Raw genomic sequence first — 18,716 nt, forward strand, 5'->3', positions numbered from 1 at the left:
GGGCCACATTTCTGAGCCCTGCTACACTCCAGGTTTCTGTGTGTCCCAGTCCGCGTCACAATATCCAGACGGGTCGGGGCCGAGTGGCAGTGCCCTCTGCATGAGGGGCCGGGGGGGGGGCACCGGGGGACGTCACCGGGACGGCACATGTCGGTGACCGCGATCAGCCACCCTGCCCACAACTTGCAAAAGCGGATGGTTAAGACCTGGGGAGTTCTGTGAGCTGGTTAGCACCCTGTGGGTAGCTGGCCGCCTGCCACGTGGGCATGTTCACGCCAAAGTAACGGGCACCTACTACAAACCACCGCGAGCAGCGCGAAGGGGGTTCAGACAGGCAGCAGGGGCAGCTCTGACGCACCAAGCAGACCTGCGGTGCATTCGAGGGACACCCTGGAACCACCACCACGAGGTGCCGCGCCCAGCACCCTGGGGAGCCCACAGCCCCACCCCCCCTTCCACGCACTTCCGCGGTGAGCTGGCGCCTCTCCCGCTCCTCCGGGTCGCCAAGCCCGGGCAGCAGCACGGTCGGCATGGTGTCCTCGGCCCCCACCAGCGGCTCAGCGGGGAGGGTGGCCGTGCCAGCTCGTGCTAATGGCTACGAGGGTGGGTCTTGACCACCAGAAAGGTGTGGGAGCCGGGCGCATACCTGGGTCGTGCTCACACCCCGCGGCCCCACCCTCACTCCTGGCAGGTCAGCCCACGCTTGGCCTGAGCACCACTGCCACCTGCTGGGATCCCTGTGAACCCCCCGCCGCCAGCCCTCCCCGCCAGCCCTCCCCCCTCCCCGCGCATCGCATCTGGCAGGGGGGTGGGCCCAGGCCCACTGCTGCTGCCGCCGCCACTGGGCCCAGGAAGCCAGGGAACAAGCAGGATGCAGCCAGGGGCTAAAACACGGTCTGGGGGCCTGGGGGGACACGGGCCAACCCCCCGCCCCAAGCAGGAGGACAGACGGGCACTGCTCACTGCAGGGACACGCTCAGGAGGCCACCAGGACTGGAGAAATGCCCCAAGGCCTCCCTCCCTCCCTCCTCCGACCACTGCTGCTCCAAACCCGTGGCTGAGCAGGGAGCCAGCGCCGGCCACAAACACTGGAACGCGTCCCCAACCCTGCCTTCAGGGGAGTGCCCAGGGGCAGACCAGCAGCCGCCGCGACCTGGGGCCCAGACGGTGAAGGTCAGCGGTCACTACGGGCCACAGGAGGCCTTCCACGGTGGCCCGAGGTGAAGCCCGCCTCCAGCTCCGCTCAGGGGCCCGGTGAGACGTGCAGGAGGGGCCCAGCACCGTCCAGCCCATGATGCCCCACGATCTGTGGGGACCGTGCACGGCGATGGGCCCTCCCCCTTCCTGCAAACACTCTACTGAACCCGGGCGGGGACACCCCCCCACCAGACCCCTGCAAATACCTGAGGGTGACAGCACCCAGCCCTCGGCCTCTCACGCCTCCCGGGAGCCAGTCCTCCTTCCCTGGCAGCCCAGGCACCAGCTCAACGGGGAGGAAGGAAGGGCAGCCAGAGCAGAAGAGGCTGGGGACCCCCCACAAGCCCTTCCAGCCCAGGTGCCAGGACCCACCTCTCCAGAGGAGGTTGGACCGGCAAGGGGACAGCCAGAGAACTTGGGCCACACACCTCCAATACCTGATGCCTGGGAGGCGCCCGTGGAGGGAGGGGGACTCAGGGAGAGAGGCCCCTGGTCCTGGTCATAAAACCGCACAGGCACCTGGTGTCATCCCCTCCGCCGTGGCGGGCAGCGTCGAGTGGCCGCAGCCCCGCAGGCGCACGCACACCGTCACCCCTCGAGATGGAGCCGAGGCCTGGGCGTCGGTCACCTCTGCTCAAAGCGCAGGTGGACGGCGGGTCCAGGACGAGCAGGGCCGCACTGAAAGCCTGGCCTTGCCTTTCCCCCTGGACACTTCTCCGGGCCAGGCGGTGGCCTCACAGACGCTGACGAGGACGAAGGAGAGCCACAGGCCACCGTGGGAACCCCCACCGGGAGGCGGATGATGGGCAAGGACCTGCACACCAGCCCGCGAGGACGGGGGCTCTCACCCTCTGCTTGGGTTTCTGAACAGGTAGGTTGTGTTTAAAACCCGTTTCTTTTGCAAAAGGAAGAGCATAAAGGAATTTCTATTTCGAAACACCGCTCGAGCACCAGCCAACCCCAGTCCTGCACTCGGTTCACGGCCAAGCGTTCGGAGCGCCCGTTTCTCCTGCGAGGCCTGGGGCCCCGGACCTGGGGTCAGGGGAAGGGCTGAGCAGCCCAGCAAGCTCCCGGGAGGGGAAACCCCAGGGCCACCTTGACCCCAAAGTACGGGGTGGCACCCAGCAGCGTGGCCAGCCCCTGGGGTCCCACCGGCCACACCCAGGCTACCCGGACCCGGCCCACCCCTCAGGGCAAAGCACAGGCACAAGACCCAGAGCATCGCTCCTGCCACCCGGCCCGGGGCACACGGAGCCAGCACGCTACCCATCAGCCTCCCTGGGTGGGATCAGGGCTGCGTTCTGAGACCAGGAAGCGAAGGACGCTTCCAGAAAGAAATTAAAACTTGGGGTGCCTCGGTCGGTTAGGCGTCCGACTTCGGCTCAGGCCATGATCTCACGGTTCCTGAGCGTGAGCCCCGCGTCGGGCTCTGTGCCGACAGCTCGGAGCCTGGAGCTGCTTCGGATCCTGTGTCTCCCTCTCTCTGACCCTCCCCCACTCACACTCAGGTCTCTCTCTCTCTCTCTCTCTCCAAAGTAAATAAAACATTTAAAAAAAAAACAAAAAACAAAAAAAAATTACACAGACCACTAGCCGACCCCCTCAGAGGGTTCAGCCACGAACTAAAAATCTGTAATGGAAAAGCGCAAAATGACAGGGAGGTCTAACGTGCCGTGAAGGTCGGCTGCCGTGGAATCCCGCGACAACAGCTCCCAGGGTGGCCACCGGTCCCCGGACGTCCACAGCGCCCCGAGCAGCCTCTCCCTGGGACGTGTCCAGGAGCAGGGCCGACCCCACCAGCCAGCACCCACCACCCTCAGGCCCAGCCCTCACGGCTGCCCCCCCCCCACCCCGGGCGAGCAGAGAAAACACCGAGCGACACGCGGAGCGGTCGGCCGTGGCCACGAGCCCCTCCCCTCTGCTGGTGCCGAGACGCGCGTGTGACCTATGAGGTCAGTGACCGTGCAGGCTCACAGATGACAAGGCTGAGGCTCCCTGTCCTCGGCGTATTTCCTGAGCTGGGCGTTCGAGGGACAGGACCCAGGCAGCCGAAGAAGGTGACCGTCCTGCTGTCACCATACCGACATCAAGGGCACCAGGCCAGGGGGGCTGCCCAGAGGGCGGCAAGGAGCACCCGCCCGGGTCTCCACACCAGGGTTCAAAACTCGGCTCTCCTCGCTGGCCGACCTCCAGCATTGCCGTCGCCCTACCGAGCGCTCCCAACCCAGCCCCACGGACAGAAACACGGGCGGCATGGCTTCCCACCCACGAGGATATGGAGACCAGGGACATCCTGGGCAACGGCTAGGGAGCTGGGTGACTCTGGCATGTTGGGCTGGAAGAAAATGAGGTGCCCCGGTTCCCAAGTCACCCGGGGAGGGGGACTCAGCACAGCCAAGGGCCGGGGACCACAGCCGTGAGTCTCTGTACGCCCATTACGGGATGCTGTGCGGACACACGGAGGTCACACGTGGGACAGACATTGAAAACATGTCCGCCTAAGGTAAACACAGCCTTGCACCTCACCTCCGTGTCCCGGCGGACCGGGACCGGCCCCTCAACGTCCTCCCAACCCCACACGTTATGACCACGAGCCACCCGGCCAGCCACGCACACAGAAGCATCACACGTGTCAGAGGAGCAGGGAGGCTCTTGCCGCACCCACTGCTCTCCCCCGGGCCTGCCCCTCCGGGTGGGCGCCAGCCCCTCTCTGCCCCAACAGGCCTGAGCTCCCTGCGGGAACACGGGACACCCCAGCCCCGCCCCTTGGCCACGCCAGGCCGGGGAGAAACAGCGGGGCAGAAGCCCGCCCTGCTGCGCTGGCCGGGGACAGAAGACACAGAAAACTGCCGGCTCGGCTTGCTCCTGCGTCTACTGCTCGAGGGAGTCTCCAGTGGGGGCGCCCTGGGGCCCCCAAATCGAGGGGGAAACAAAGGCAGACTGGGGCACCAGAAGGGTCCAACCCCGCTGTAGCTGGGTGGATCCGCGTGACACGGAAGGCTGCCCGTCCCCGGGGTCAACTTCTACACCCACCTGGGACTCCCAGGTCGCACTGTGCTGCTCCACTGCACGCTCTGGGCAGTCACGGGTGGGCGAGGGCTGCTGGGAGGTGGCCCCGGACTCTGGCGCCCCAGCCAGGCTGCTAGAAATGCCTGCCGCAAAGTGAATCGAGGGGCGTTTCCTTCAGCACTCTTTGGTAATCTTTTGGATTCAGCGTTAGGACTTTGGGGGCAATAGAGGCATTGCGGCTTTCAGTCTTCTGGGGCTACTATCTTCCAGAGACAGGCGCTCAGAGTCTTATGAATGAAACGCGCCCAGAGCTTGCTTCCCGATAGTGGGGGTGGAGCCTGAAAATGAGTGGGGGTCTGGAGACAGGACAAACCAGGAGAAGCTGGGCACCCTGGGGGCTATGGACTGCGCTGGAAGCTCCTACAGCACCAGAACAGGGTGAACCCCTTTTCCTTGGGTGTTCAGGACCCTGCACCCCCCCCCACCCCGCTCACAGCAGCTGTGAGATCTGGGGGACACGACCTTGCTCCCCACTCCCCCCCCCCCTCACCTGGCTAGGAAGAGGACCCCCATGCAGGTCCAAAGCGCGGGAAGTGTGGGTGCCAAAGAGACCCCAGCACCTTCAGACACGGGACACGTAGAATCTGTAAGCTGCGAAGCCTGCCCTGCCCCCGCCCCAGCCGCTCCCAGGGGACAGGGTAAGGGTCTCGTCTTCTGGGCTAAACAGGAAGAAAACGCATGGCGCCAATTCACCGGCATCAGGGCCCGCAGGCCTGCCAGCTGGCTGGAAACCGTTCTTCTAGAACGTGGGCCTGAAGGTTTGTAAGCACACATGACGTGGGAGCGATTAATTTCACGTTTAAGCCTCCCCGTAGACCAGCAGCCTCCGGCTCCCCACGCACCCGCTGGCAGCCGCTCTACCCCGGAAAGCTATTTATTGCACAGACGGCCCTCCCCGTCTGCACGGGCAGCCCTCCCGTTCACCGAGCGGGGACTCCACTCCGACACGGCCCTGCAGACGGCAGGCAAGTGGCACTCCTTCCAGGGACAGCCAGGAAGCCTCCGCCAAGTGCCCACTCTGCGCTAAGCACCGCCAGGCAGGGAGGGAGCCCGGTTCCTCGGAGGGGGAGGACGGAGGCACAGGGGACCTGCCCCACTTCCCAGAGGATGCCCGCCAGGGCAGGAAGGCAGCACGTGCAAAGCGGGTGAAGGTCAAAGTGGAGACAGGCCGCCTTCAACTCTGGAGGATCTGAAACTGCCCAGAGCGGAAACTCAGATAAACCACAAAAACCCTCAAACACAAGTGAAAGCCAGAGATCCGGAGTCCCCAAAGTGGGCAGGTGGCAGGGGAGGGCAGGGGGCAGACTGGCCACCAACCCTCAGGGGCTACACATGCTCCACTCTGTGAGGGGCTCTGTGCCGGGTCTTGGGGGGGGGAGGGGGGAGGGGGGAGGGGGGAGACGGGCCCCGGGCTGCAGGCAGCGAGGTGGGGGCTGGCCTGGAGCCAGCCGGCCGGCCCCCCACCACTTCCCAAGGGGCTTGGACCCAGCCTCTGGGACCCACCTCCCTCCTCCACGGGGAACTAGGATCCCGGATAGAACACAGAAGTCCACCGGAGGCTCACTCAGCCCACGGGGGCATCAGGAAAGACCCCTTATTCGGGGTCCCCGGACAAATGAGTAGGATCCTCGGTCCAGGCGCCACCTTGGAAAACACCCCCAAGACGGGGCAGCGGCCGCCCACAGGTGGCGCCGGAGGCAGGCAGAGTTGGACGCTCCCGGGCAGCCGGAACGGAGGCTGGCGGGGGACAGAAACGAGGGACACACAGACACTCGCTTGCAGGTGGCCCTGGAGCACCTTCAGCCATGGGGGGATGAGACCGGGAGGGGGCAGGGGCCACACGGGGCATTTCCGGGCTGGCCTGGCCCAGAGCAAGGAGCCTTTATTTGTGCCGGGGGGGGGGGGGGCAGGAGCCCCAGCTTTCAAAGGGAGGGTCGAGGGACCATAGGGGAGGGGTCGGTGGAGGTCCTCGGCAGGACCCTGGCATGGGGAGCATCTGAGCAGAGACCGTGGCACGTCCTGGGAGGAGAGGAGGCACCGAGGACGCTGTGAAGGGGGAGGTCTTTGAAGGGGGAGGTCTTTGAAGGGGGAGGTCACTGGTAGGGGTCTGTCCCCAGTCTCAGCCAGAGAAGGGGACACGGGGCAGGGCCGGAGACTGCCTATGCTGCCTTGTCCTGCTCAGACCCACAGTTCCCACCAGCAACGAGGACGGCCTTCAAACACTCAGCCTCCTGAGGGAGGTGCGGGAGGGCTCTCTCTCTCTCTGTGCCCCTGGGGGCCCCCACGGCCACACTCCAGTCCCAGTGTCCTCGCGGTCCACCTGGCATGGCACCCGTGGGAGGCCGTGTGAGCTCCGTCTTCCAGGGAGGACGGAGGCTCAGGGCTGAAGGGACACAAGGTCACCCGGCCAGGAGGAGGCAGATTCCCCGCCCAGCAGACGGGAGCGGAGTGCCGCCCCAGAGCCGGACAACCTGTGCCCCCAGGCGGCACACGCTGACAGGCGGCCGCCCTGGGGCTGGCCATCCAGGTCTCAGGAAACGGGATCCGTGAGGCCAGGGTCGGCTCCCATGACAGACAGAGCCAACTGCCTCTTCCTGTGGGGCCAGGGGAGGGGACCCCAGGGGAGGGGAGTAGACCGGGAGGCTGGGCCTGTCACAACCCGCTCAGGCAGGGAGCGCGCCCTGGGTCTAGGTCACACCTGCTCTTCCGAAGCACGGGACCCGACCCCCGGCTGGCCCAGGCCCATCTAACGTGCAGCCACTCCACTGGGTCTGTAGGACTGTCCCAAGGCCCAGACCAACCCGCACTGCGGCCCCGACCTTCCTGATGACCCCCCCCCCCCGCCTTGTCCTCTGGGCTCCGTACCCACAGCACCTGGGGGCCCCTGGCCCACCTCATGCTTCTTCAGCCTGCTGTTTGCTAAGGTCTTACACTTCTCCCCACCCCGCCGGCCCTCCTTGGGGAAGCCCGCTTCTGAAGGGCTGCTTTCTTGGCCGAACATCGGCCTCGACACGGACCTGAGACCCCACTGCCAAGTGGGGCTCACGGCTCACCAGTCGCACCCCGTCGCCGCTGCGAGGCTCTGTCTCCGTACATCTCCATATGTCTTTTGACCTCCCCCCACCATACTAAGGGTGCCTCTCAACGGGTGTGAAGGCCCAGAGACAGACAGACACACACAGACACACACACAGACACACACACACAGACACAGACACACACACACACACACACACACACACACACACACACACACACACACACACACACACGCTCGGATACGCTGAGCCCTGGCCCAGGCACCTGGCGGGCCAGAATCTGGTGTCAGCGGTGGGGGAGCCCAGCAACACCCCTATGCATCCCCGCAGGGCACCCCCCAAGGCCAGGCCACAGGCCGCACTGAATGACACCTTCCATGGGGCCAGGAAGGGGCAAGTGACCCGCGGCTCAAAGGGAAATGTCTTCAGGGGACAGACAACGTGAGGACAGAGTGACTGGCATCCACACTCGTCCAGGGGAGGGAAGGACCGTCCGCTCGGGACAGCTGGTCTCCCCGAGGACGCTGGAGGCCGAGTGGCCCCGCACACATACGGAGGCGGGGGCCCGGCCCCATGAGCACCAGGGTTCGGCGCCCTGGCCACTCCTTCGGCCTGTCGACTTTCTGCCACGAGGCTGTGGCGGGCCTGCCCGGTGTGGGGTGCAGCCCACGGGCCCCGGCGTGTTCCATCCCGGGAAGGGAGGCGGGAGCGCCCAGTCGCCTGACGGGAACCAGACCACGTCACGGGCGGGCACCGCTTCAACCGCTGCCGTGCCGGGCTGCCAGGAGCTCCGAGGGCCCGCCAAGGGAGCCCGGAGAGCTGACCGCCACGCCTGACGGGGTCCCGACCCCACCTCGCCCCACGCCAGGCTAGGCTGCCGCCCACCACGGCCTGGCCTCCGCTCCCCAAACAAGGCCGCTCAGCGACACGCGGCGTGAGGAGCAGGGACCTCCTGAGCCCCTGGCCACCCTCGGCATCTAGTGGATGTCACCACGGCCCACACGCGCTGGGAGTACCGCCGCCCTGGCGGTCCCGGGAACGGTACCCACGGTAGCGGTGTCACCACGGCCCCGGCGCTCGCTGGGATATCACGTAGGTGTTACTACAACCCAGGACTCACGGGAATACTGCCCACAGCGCAGATGCTGCCACCGCCCTAGTGCCCGCTGGGAACGGTACCCACGGTGGTGACGTCACCGCAGCCCTGTGCTCCCTGGGAACCCGCCCGCGGTGCTGGAGTTCCCGCAGCCCAAGCGCCTGCGTGTACCCCAAGCTCTATTCCCCGGCGCTCCTCGGCCTCTCTGACAGGCCCGTGGGGGCTTTCTGCCATCACAGGGGACAGTGGCCGGGTCATCTGTGTCTCTAAGCCCAGACCCACACCTGGCCCGGCCGGGACAGCCCGGAGGCAGTGAGGACGGAGTCCAGCGGGCGCGGACCTTGCCCGGGAGCCGACGGCCAGCCTAGCCGGAGCTCTCAACCGCGAGTGCCCATCCACGGCAAGGCTGGTGCTGGAAGCAGCCGGCCATCAGCTGGGGGAATCACCCCCTTCGGGAGGCCCGTGCCACTCTCTGCCCCTTACACGCACGCTGCACCCCCGTGACACCCTCCGGTCACTGCCCCTGTACGGGAAAGGCATCCCCTCGGCTTAGTCACAGACCTGAAATGGCTCCTTTTCCTTCTAGTAACACGTTACGAGGGTCCAGCCACACGCACCTGCGAACGTGTTCCTGTCTGCGGGCAGCGGCCACCGTGACAGCAGCCAGCAGGTGAAGGCATTCCCACCTCCATGTCCTGGGGCACTTGGTGCCCAGGACCCCGACGGGGCCCCCACCGCAGCCACCGGCACGTCCTGATCACGGTCCCACACCAGCCACCGAGCCCGACTTCAACCGCACGCAGAGAAAATGAGCGAGGAACACCCGAACTGTCACTCCAGGTGACCTTTTTTGAGGGGCTGGAACAGTACTTCCGAACACCTCACTAACTTCTGACGAGGTCCCCCAGTACTTCTGGGACCTGCGGCGGGGAGGAGGGGGCTTCCTTGAAAACACATCTTTCAGCTGGCTCTCGCTGCGGGTTGTAAAGGGCCTAGGAAGGAGTCAGTTGAGAGCAGACTGTTCTAGAACAGTTAAAAGCTGGCCAAAGAAATCAACACTCCCCGGTAGCACTGAACAGCGGAGCCGAAAGCCCCGGCCACACACACACACGCAGTCCCCACCATCTCCACCGCAAACGTGCATCCAGGAGCCAGACTTCAAATGCAAACCACCACTGTGTGAATGATCCCCAAACATGACACTCTGCCTTTAAGCGCCCCCCGCCCCCCACTCCACGATTCTCGGATGGCAGGAGCACAGGTACCCAGAGCGGGGGTGTGAGCACCAAAAGGCCTCGTGGACACAGCGGGCACCACCTGGGCACCTGGATGGTGACCGGTGCTCCCGGCCCAAGCACGCCAGGCGGCCCAGCCACTGCGGGGACACCTGTTGGTCTCTTCTGCTCAAACAAAAGGACAAAGCCTCAGGCGGGAGGGGAGGCGCACTCCCAAGAAGACTCGAGTCCCTGGGGCACTCCGAGTTCCCAGAGGCACGTGTGCAACGAGCAGGGTGCCACTTTCTGCCATGGTCCACTAAAATTTCCTTGCAAAACAAAGACTGCCTCAACTGACACCCGACCCGCTGAGGCCAGGTATCCGGGGCTTGCCTTTGGGGTGCCCCTGGTTACAGTTCAAAGACCGGTTAGGGAGGAAAAAAAAAAAAAAAAAAAAAAAAAAAAAGAAGGACCAGAACCACTCTGCTCGGGGCGGGGGGAGGGGGAGAACAGCGCTCCCCCAGGAAAGCTCCGCCACCTAGAACCAGGAAGCGGCCATGCACCTCACCACTTGCCGGGCACCCGGCTCTGGCGGCTGGCAAGCTGCCAGCCTGCAGGAGGCGGGCACAGGAAGGAGCCGCGGGCTGCAGCAGCGAGCTGGGCTGGGCTGGGCGGTGCAGGGGCCCCCCCTCCACTTTCACTTTCTGCCCAGGACTGCCTGAGAGTCAAAGGCGGGAGCCCAGTGTTTACAAATCCCGTCCTTTATTCGAAGCGCGCTTCCAAAGCACGGGCAAGCTGTTGCTGAAGGAAATCGATTACTCTACTTCCTAAAAACAAAATAAAGATCAAAACGGTGTCGAATGTCCACCCCAGAAAAGCGTCTTAAATCCCTCTTCCCTGGACGTCCCCGTGGCAGGGCTGGGACAGGATCTAGGCCTCTGAGGAGCTGCTTGGAGGTAGCTTCCAGATGCCCAGGGGCTGAGGCAGGCCCCCCCAGGTCACCAGAAAGGTCAGAGAGAAATGCCCCTCCGCTGCCCACGTCACCTCCTGTCCGTCCCTCCCCGCTGTGTGCCCTATCTTTCCTTATCTGTAACCACCGGCACACGTCAAGGCCTCAAGACAGAAAAGGGCAAACACAGAGCTTTATTTGCAAATGAGAGGCCACCTTTAGGGCTGCTGCGAAGGGCCCCTGGGAAGGAGAAGAGGTCCTTACCTCCTGAGAACTGACCCCCTGCACAGATTCAGACACTTCTTTGACCCCTTTGCAGCCCAAACTACTCCCCTGTCCCCACCAAAATGCCAGGCCAGGCAACTTTGCATAGACTTCAGGATCTCCCAGGGCCACGCCACAGACCCAAGAAAAGAATCCCCATCTTAAAGAAAAAGAGTAAGGGAGATAGCGAACAAAACTCCCTTCTTCATCCTCAGTGGGGTGGGGGAGCACGAGGAGCGGCCGGAGGGATTGTTTCCCTCATTTTCCTCTTGCCCGTTAGTTTGCCCACTGATGCACAATACCCGCCCCACACCCACCACGTTAACTTTGCAGTCAATAACCAAGTTAGCAGAGGGGGGAGGGACGCCAATTCTGTAGGTCTGGGCAGAAAGCTTTCAGCCAAAATGAAGGGTCGCGGGACACTGGGGGAATGGGCTCAACAGAGAGAATTCACAGGAGGAACCCGCCCCAAGCGGGCCACCTAGCAGACCCCATTCTGCGTCCCCACTCCCAGCTTTCCAAAATCGTTCCTGGGCCCCCGAGGGAACGGAGGCCGCACAAGGCTCCACGCTAGCCCTGCCCCCATATGAGCAACCGGTGGAGGGAGAGGGAGAGGGAGAGGGAGAGGGAGAGGGAGAGGGGGAGAGAAAGAGAGAGAGAGAGAGAGCGCTCCCCGGGGCCCCCAGCTTTATTCATGGAGGAGCCCACTAGGGCCACGGGGACGTTCGAGGTCTGCGTGGCGGGCATTCCTCCCCGATGGGCTTGTGCCATGATCAGGCCGGTGCCCACCCCGAGTGGGAAAGGGGAGAAGCACCCCGCTCCTCCCGCTCCATGTCGACCTCGCCCGGATTAAGCGCTTTTCAGGCTCATTTCAAAACGGGAACTGGGTCTCCTCCTGGCCTGGCCTGGCCGCAACGACCCAGCAACTCAAAGGGGCTCAAAGTCAGCGCGGGGCCCCTAACTCTGGGAGGAAGCTGCCCCGCGCCACTCCGAGGCGGGCCCGGCCTGGTCTCGCCCCCCGCCCCGGGGGCGGCGGCGGCGGCGCCGGGCCCCCAGCGCGAGCCCCGAGGGGCCGCAGCCAGGGCGGGCGGGCGCCGGGAAAGTGGCGCCGCCGCGCACGGCGGGCCCGGGACGCCGCCGCGCACCTTCCCCTCCGCGTCCTCCCTCGTTCCCCCCTCCGAAAGATGGCGGGCAGAGGAAAGGGGGAAAAAAATCCCTTCCGCGAGGGAGGGCGCGGGAGGCCGGGTTGGCGCGGGGCGCGCGGGCCGTGCCAACTCCGGGCTGCGCGCCCCAGCTGCGGTGACGCCCCCAGCCCGGGGCGCGGGCGGCCGGGAGGGCGCGGGCGAGGGCGGAGGGGAGGGAGCCCGCGCCGCCGCCGCCGCCGCCGCCGCCGCCGCCGCCGCCGCCGCGACCCCGGGCGGCCGCCGCGCTTTGTTGCATCGTGGCCGCGCACAAAGGCGGCGGCGGCCGGGGCGCCCGGCTCCCGGGACGCGCCGGCGGCCCGCGCGGGGCGCACGGGGCCGCGCTCCCCGGCCCGCCCGGCCCGCCGCCGCCCGCGCCGCCCGCCGCCCCGCGCGCGCAAGGAAGCAAGAGAAAGGCGTACTTGGCCTCGGCGGCTCCAGCGGCCGTCCCTCCCGGCCCGCGCGGCCGGCTCCTCTTTGGCTCGCCGGCCCCGGCAGCATAATAGACGCGCCGGAGCCGAGCAGGGCTCATGCGCTGCGCCGCGGCGCCTGGCGGGAGTCGTAGTCCGCGGCCGGGCCCGCGCTGGGGCCGCCCAGGGGAGGCCGCGGCGCGCGGACTACATGTCCCGGCCCCGCCGGCGCCGCGCCCCGCCCCGCGCGCCCCCGCCCGCTGCCCGCCCCGCCGACCCGGCCGCGAGCGGGCCCGGCCCGGGGGGCGCGCGGGGCGGGGCGGGGCGGGGGCCCCCGGCGGCCGCCCCTAGCCCGGGCCCGCGTGGCCAGCCCTGCATCCCCGCCGCCCGCCCCGCCGCGCGGGGGACTCGGGCCCACGGGCGAATTTCCTGGTGCCCGCGGGAGGCGTGGAAAAGGCAGGAGCGCGGCCGGCGGCGGCCCTCCCGCCGCCACTCCCGCCCGGGGACCCCGGAGCCCGGGGGTGGGGGGGGGGCCGCCCTCGAACCCCAGCCGCGCGCCGTTGGGGCGGCGCGCACCTGCCCAGCCCCGTGTTTGTAAACAAACCGCGCGCCTAATTAGCTCGGCGGGGGCGCGCGCGAAGGGCGGGGGCGGGGCTTCGGCGCGCGCGCGCGCGCAGGGGCGGCCCCGCCCGGGGAGGAGCCGCGCTCGGCCGCGCCCCCTCCGTCTACCCTTCTCCGCCTGGGCCCGCCGCCCAGCTCGCGTCCCCCTGGCGCGGGGGTCGAGAGCGCAATGCCGCTGTCGTGCGAGAAGGCGCCGAACCGCCGGAGCTGGCAGGGAGCAGGGGGTGTTCACGGCTCTGCCCAAAGCCCTGGTCGGTCCGCCAGCCTCAGTTTCCCCATCTGCGCCGGGAGGAGCAGGAATGAGCTAAAGGTCCCCATCCTGAGATTCCAGGAGTGGGCCACAAAGGTAACAGCAGAGACCCTTGGCTCTTCTGTGTTTTCAAAAGCTCAGCTCATGGACACGTTTCGGGTCTTGTTTTGGGTGGCCATTCCTCAGGTGTATACACGAGAACAGTTTTATCCAGCTGTAATATAAGGTGGACGCACCTTGCGTACCGTGAGACCCCCATAAAAATGTCTAGGGACAGGTTTTCCTCTGTGTTGGCTGAACCTGCCAATTGCAAGGTCAAGTTTGCTTGTGTGGGCTGGACCCATCCCAAGCCCCTGGGGTCGCTGGGTTTACTTCAGGGTACTCAGGCGTTCTCCCGCGGAAATGCACGCGTCTTACTAATGTTAGAGTGAGTGCGGTCTCCCCTGAGCCCATTCAGCCATTCTGTGGTTCCAGAATGTGCCACCTGTCCTACAGGTGAGGAAACTGAGACTCTGAGAGGTGGACTGACTTGCCCTGGGTCACAGAGCTAACATGTGGGAGAGCTGAGATGCCAGAGCCTGGGGGCCTGGAAAACAGTTTGCAGGACAGGCCAACACCTTCCCGGACCATCCACGCTGCCCCTTCCCTGGGAGCCCAGGACCCCTTACACACCCCAGGCAAGACTCCAGAGCAAGGCGCCCGTGGGGAAAACCTTGCCTTTCTAGTTTCCAAAGTGGGAGAAGGCCAAGGAGTGGATGATGAGAATCTGCAGGTTGACACCTTAGACCTGTGGTCCTCATAGCACCCCTCCGGAAGCCCGGGTTTACAGACTCCTGTGTTAGTCATCTCCAAGGCTGCGTTCCTTTCCTGTCGTCTGGGTCTCCTCCTCTAGGACGGCCTGGGCACGCGCCATCAGGATGATCCCACCTCACTCCTCCTCGGGCCAAACCAAAGATCCTCTCCACCTGGTCTTGGCCTTGCAGAGCCTGGTTGGAGTCCACAGAGGCTGCCCCTGACCAGCCAGGCTGTCAAGGCTGCTGACCGAATGTCCAGGACCCTGAGGACCCTCCTTGGGTAGCCTGCTGATCCAAAGTGTACCCGTGCGAGGAATGTAGCAGGAACCTGGGCTCTCCCTGGGGACCTGGCTTTGATGGAAGGACGCGGGTCCCCACCTTTCCCTTCCTCGTGCTCACTTGTGCTGCCCAGGTGGCTCGGTGGGGTAACCTTCCGTGAGGCTGGAAGTCTCTAGGAGCAGAATCTGTAAGAGGAATGTGACAGAGGCTGGCATTTGGGCATCCCAGCCCCTGGCTAACTACCTGTCAGGCCTGGTGCCGTGGCCCCTCCCTGGGGCCTCTTGAGAGGCAGGGCTGCCTTGGGAAGAAACCCACAGCGGCCCCAGTGACCGTCCCCTAATCAGCCCAGGCTCTTGGAGTTTCAACACCACTGAGGTTGGGCCTCTGGGGACTGCTGAGTGCCCGGAATGGAGTCACTTAATCTCCCCAACCCTGGTTTCCTCATCTGTCAAAGGAGTACAGAAATAGGGCCTGAGCTTTCTGCTGTGGGAGGGAAAAGGGTGTGTGCAAAAGGCTGGGCCTGTGGCCCCAACTTGGCCGGGCCTCCCCTCTCCACCTCTGTCTCTTACTCGCGTGGCCCATTTATCGGCTGTCCCCGCTCCAGTGTGGCAGCTCTGTGACAGCAGGGCTCTGTCCCCAGGGCCTATGGGGGGTCTGGCATGAAGGAATGACTTGTTTTCTCCTGCTCCTGTCCCACCCTGCAGCCTGCATCTGGAAACCTCAGGACAGCCAGACCTCCTCCAGCTAAGGCCGCTGCCCTGTTCACCCCCACACAGAACCCTGCGGGAAGCCTTAAGGCCATGGACTTAAAGCTTGTCCTCAGCCTTAAACCCACATTCAGGCCAGGACGGGGCCCAGGGCCTCAACTGCCTCCTCTGCTTTCATGCGGTCTTTACCCGTCATGACCCTGGAGGCATCGAGCAGTTTGTGTTCCTGCATTACAGTTTCTACACAAGTCTGTCAAAAGTTTAGTTATCGTGGGGCGCCCGGATGGCACGCTTCAGTTGAGCATCCGACTCGATTTCAGCTCAGGTCATGATCTCACGGTCCGTGGGTTCGAGCCCCGCATCAGGCTCTGCACTGACAGCCGGATCCTGCTTGGGATTCTGTCTCTCCCTCTCTTTCTACCTGTCCCCCGCTCATGAGGGCGCGCTTGCTTGCTCTTATAAATAAATAAATAAATACATACATACATACATACATACATAGTTATTGTGGGTCCTCCCTAGCTTCCCAGGAGACTCATCAGCCCCCAGAACAACTTAAGGAAAAAAAAAAAAAAGGAGGGGGGCACCTGGGTGGTTAAGTGTCTGACTTTTGATCTCAGCTCCTGTCATGATGTCTCGGCTCGTGAGTTTGAGTCCCGTGTCGGGGTCTGCACTGACAGCACGGAGCCGGCTTGGGATTCATTCCGTCTCCCTCTCTCCCTCGCCCCCCCCCCCGAAATAAATAAATAAACATTAAAAAAAAAGTTTCTGAGCCCCACATGGGGCGCCTGGGTGGCTCAGTCGGTTAAGTGTCCGACTTCGGCTCATGGGTTCGAGCCCCGCGTCAGGCTCTGTGCGGACGGCTCAGAGCCTGGAACCTGCTTCGGATTCTGTGTCTCCCTCTCTCTGCCCCTCCCCTGCTTGCGCTCTGCCTCTCTCTGTCTCTCAACAATCAATAAATGTTGACCTTTTTTTTTTTAAGAAAGGACTATCTGTCTCTACAAAGGCTGGGTTGCAGAGAGCTTTGGGGGTGAAGGGCAGAGGTTTCTGACTGCACAGTCATTTAATGAGCACTTACTGTGTGCCAGCACACGGTGTGAGCAGCTTTACATACATAACTTCACCGAATCCGCAGACAATTCTATGAGGTAGGGGTTACCGGGCCCGCTTGGCAGATGAAAAGGGAGGCACAGCGAGGTTCAATTGCTAACTGGCCTGAGCCAGGTGAGGGTTCGCATTTCACCCGCAAGGCGCCTTCTAGGACCCTGCTGCGTTTTGGTAGGGGAGGCGAGGGGCACGTTTGGGGAACCGGAGGCTCCTGTTCTTAACTGGTGGTTCTCTTAGAAAAGCGGGAGGAGCCTCAGTCAGGGGTTGGAGCTTGGAGGTGAGTCTTCTCACTTCCCTCTTTTCCCTGCCCCCCCCCCCCCCAGCGGAAGACCATTTGCTTGACAGTAATAGTAACGTCCTTGAAAGCACACGGTGGGGAGGTCTCCGGGGCGACCTGGGGGCTCAGGGGAACAGGAGTGGGCTGCAGCCACAGCAGCGTGGTCACAGCCAGCAGGAGGCAGGGCGGGAAGACAGGCGGTGGCCCCCAGAGTCTCAGGCTGCTCATCTGTAAGACGGGTTCTCTAGACCTGCCTCAGAAGATTGCCGTGAGGACAAGGGTGCTGAAAGTACTCACTCGTAAGACAGCGTACGCGTCCACCCCTCCATCCGCTGCAGAGGGCCTGGCCGAGGGCATGGCACGCTAACTCCCGCTTCCTCGCATGGCAGGTACCACAGGGCACGAGCTGCCGTGGAGCTGACCTGCTCCTGGGGACGCACAGACTATCATAAGTAAGTAAGATATGCAGGGTGCCTGACGGTGCTCGGTGCTGTGGGGAAAGATCAAGCCGGGAAGGAAGCCAGGGAAGCTGGGCTCAGGTGGTCGTGGCAGCGAAGCGTGGGAGGGAACCAGGATTGTGAGTGCTTTTACTTTATTCTTGACAATCATTGCTTTCTTCCATGGCAAACAGGTATTGCTATGAACCAAAACCTACGTTTTGTTTGCAGAAACAATCATGGTAATAGAACGGAGACGGGCTGGCCCGGGAAGTGCTACAGTTTCTGGTCTCCTGGAATCCTCGCTCAAAGTGGAGGTGCCCCTGGCATTACAAGGCCATGGTGACAACCCCTCTTGGCTTTGCCACCTGCAGGAAAGCTATCTGTGTTGACGTCCTGTGACATCATGGCCCTGTCTGTATTCCCTCCTCCTATCCCCTGCCTCTGAAGAGGAATCCCAAGATGACGAGATAAGTATGTTCAGAATGATTGAAAATGTAAAATAAGTAATAAAAAAAAAAAGGCTAACAAAAATTTTGAAATTTTGAAAAAAAAATCTTAGAAGTTCTAGAAATCAAAAATACATGCTAAAAAATAAAAAACAAAAAACAAAAATACAGGCTACATGGAAATTTAAACCTCAGAGGAAGGGATACAGAGTGGCTTAGACACTGTTGAAGAGAGAATTAGTTAGAGGAACAAAGAGGTGGAAAATATGAAAATTGGAAAATTCATTTAAAAAACAGGAAAGGGGTGTTATGTCATACTTCTAATAGGAACTCCAGATAGACAGAATTAAGAATTAAAGGGGAGAAGAAATATTTGTACAGATAATAGATGAAACTTGAACAAAATAGATGGAGGAAATGAATCCTTCAAGCACAAGTAGGATAAACGAGTCAGTGCACCCCTAAACGTATCACAGAGGAACAAAAGCCATCAGAGAAAACGAGATCTGACTGGCAATCGGCTGAGATAAAGTCAGCAAAAATGGCAGAGCAGAGGACTTCAAGGGCCCATAACTCTGCAGAAACAGCAAATAAACTGGAAAAAACTGTCAGAATATACTTTATCTGAACTCTGGAAACTAGTCAAAGGTTTACATAAACTGGAAAAACAATCAAGGAAGAGGCAGTTTAATGTCCGCGTTGCATGAAATTTCCATTGAATAACTAGCTGACCACTGAGCTAATCAAGCAGACACTTTGCTGGCCACACGCACAATGCAGAATACTGGATTTACAAAGTTAGTTCAGAAAAATCAAGCAACAGCAGCCATCAGCAGCAAACCCTAGGGAGGGAGGAGAATCTGACTTCCAGAGCTGCCACGTTATAATATTCAAAATGTCCAATTTCCAACAACAACAACAACAAAATGTGAGGCATGCAAACAAGCAAGAAAGTGTAGCCAGCACACTGGGAAAGAAATTAATAGAAACAGTCCCTCGGGAAGCCCAAATGTTAGATTTCCTGGATAAAGACTTTAAATCAACCCTGTTAATATGCTCAAGGGCTATGGGAAACCAGGCACAAAGAATTAAGGGGACCATAAGCACAATATCTCACCAAATAGAGAACAGCAATAAAACGGATAGAAATAATGAAAGGAAACCAAATAGAAATTCTGGGCTTGAAAAGAGCAATAACTGAAACAGAAAATTCACTAGACGCACTCCATAACAAATTTGAGCAAGCAGAAGAAACAGTCAAAGAACTTAATGATGCGTTGATTGAGATGATCGAAACGGAGAAAAGAGAGAAAAATGAACAGAGCCTCAGAGACCGGCAGAATGCTATCAAGCATACTAATGTATGTACAATGGGAA

General features: G+C 62.2%; 1 protein-coding gene and 1 long non-coding RNA gene across 3 annotated transcripts in view; one reads left to right on the forward strand and one right to left on the reverse strand.

The window, feature by feature from the left end:
* The window catches only part of BRD3 (bromodomain containing 3), a 64,545-nt gene that overhangs the window by 19,562 nt on the left and 26,267 nt on the right, over nt 1-18,716 (reverse strand). The window contains exon 1 of one of the 2 annotated variants that reach the window (XM_042965205.1): nt 12,431-12,530. The exons of the other annotated variant lie outside the window; for it this stretch is intronic. The gene's annotated coding sequence lies outside the window, so the exon portion shown is untranslated. Of the gene's footprint in view, nt 1-12,430; nt 12,531-18,716 lie in introns of those variants that run through there. 2 annotated transcript variants of the gene reach the window in all.
* On the forward strand, nt 13,167-17,426 carry LOC107180674. Its single transcript, XR_001511432.2, has 3 exons — nt 13,167-13,385; nt 16,843-16,905; nt 17,122-17,426. It is a non-coding gene; the product is annotated as an uncharacterized LOC107180674 (long non-coding RNA).

Source organism: Panthera tigris, chromosome D4, assembly GCF_018350195.1.
Source record: "Panthera tigris isolate Pti1 chromosome D4, P.tigris_Pti1_mat1.1, whole genome shotgun sequence".
Taxonomy (NCBI): Eukaryota; Metazoa; Chordata; class Mammalia; order Carnivora; family Felidae; genus Panthera; species Panthera tigris.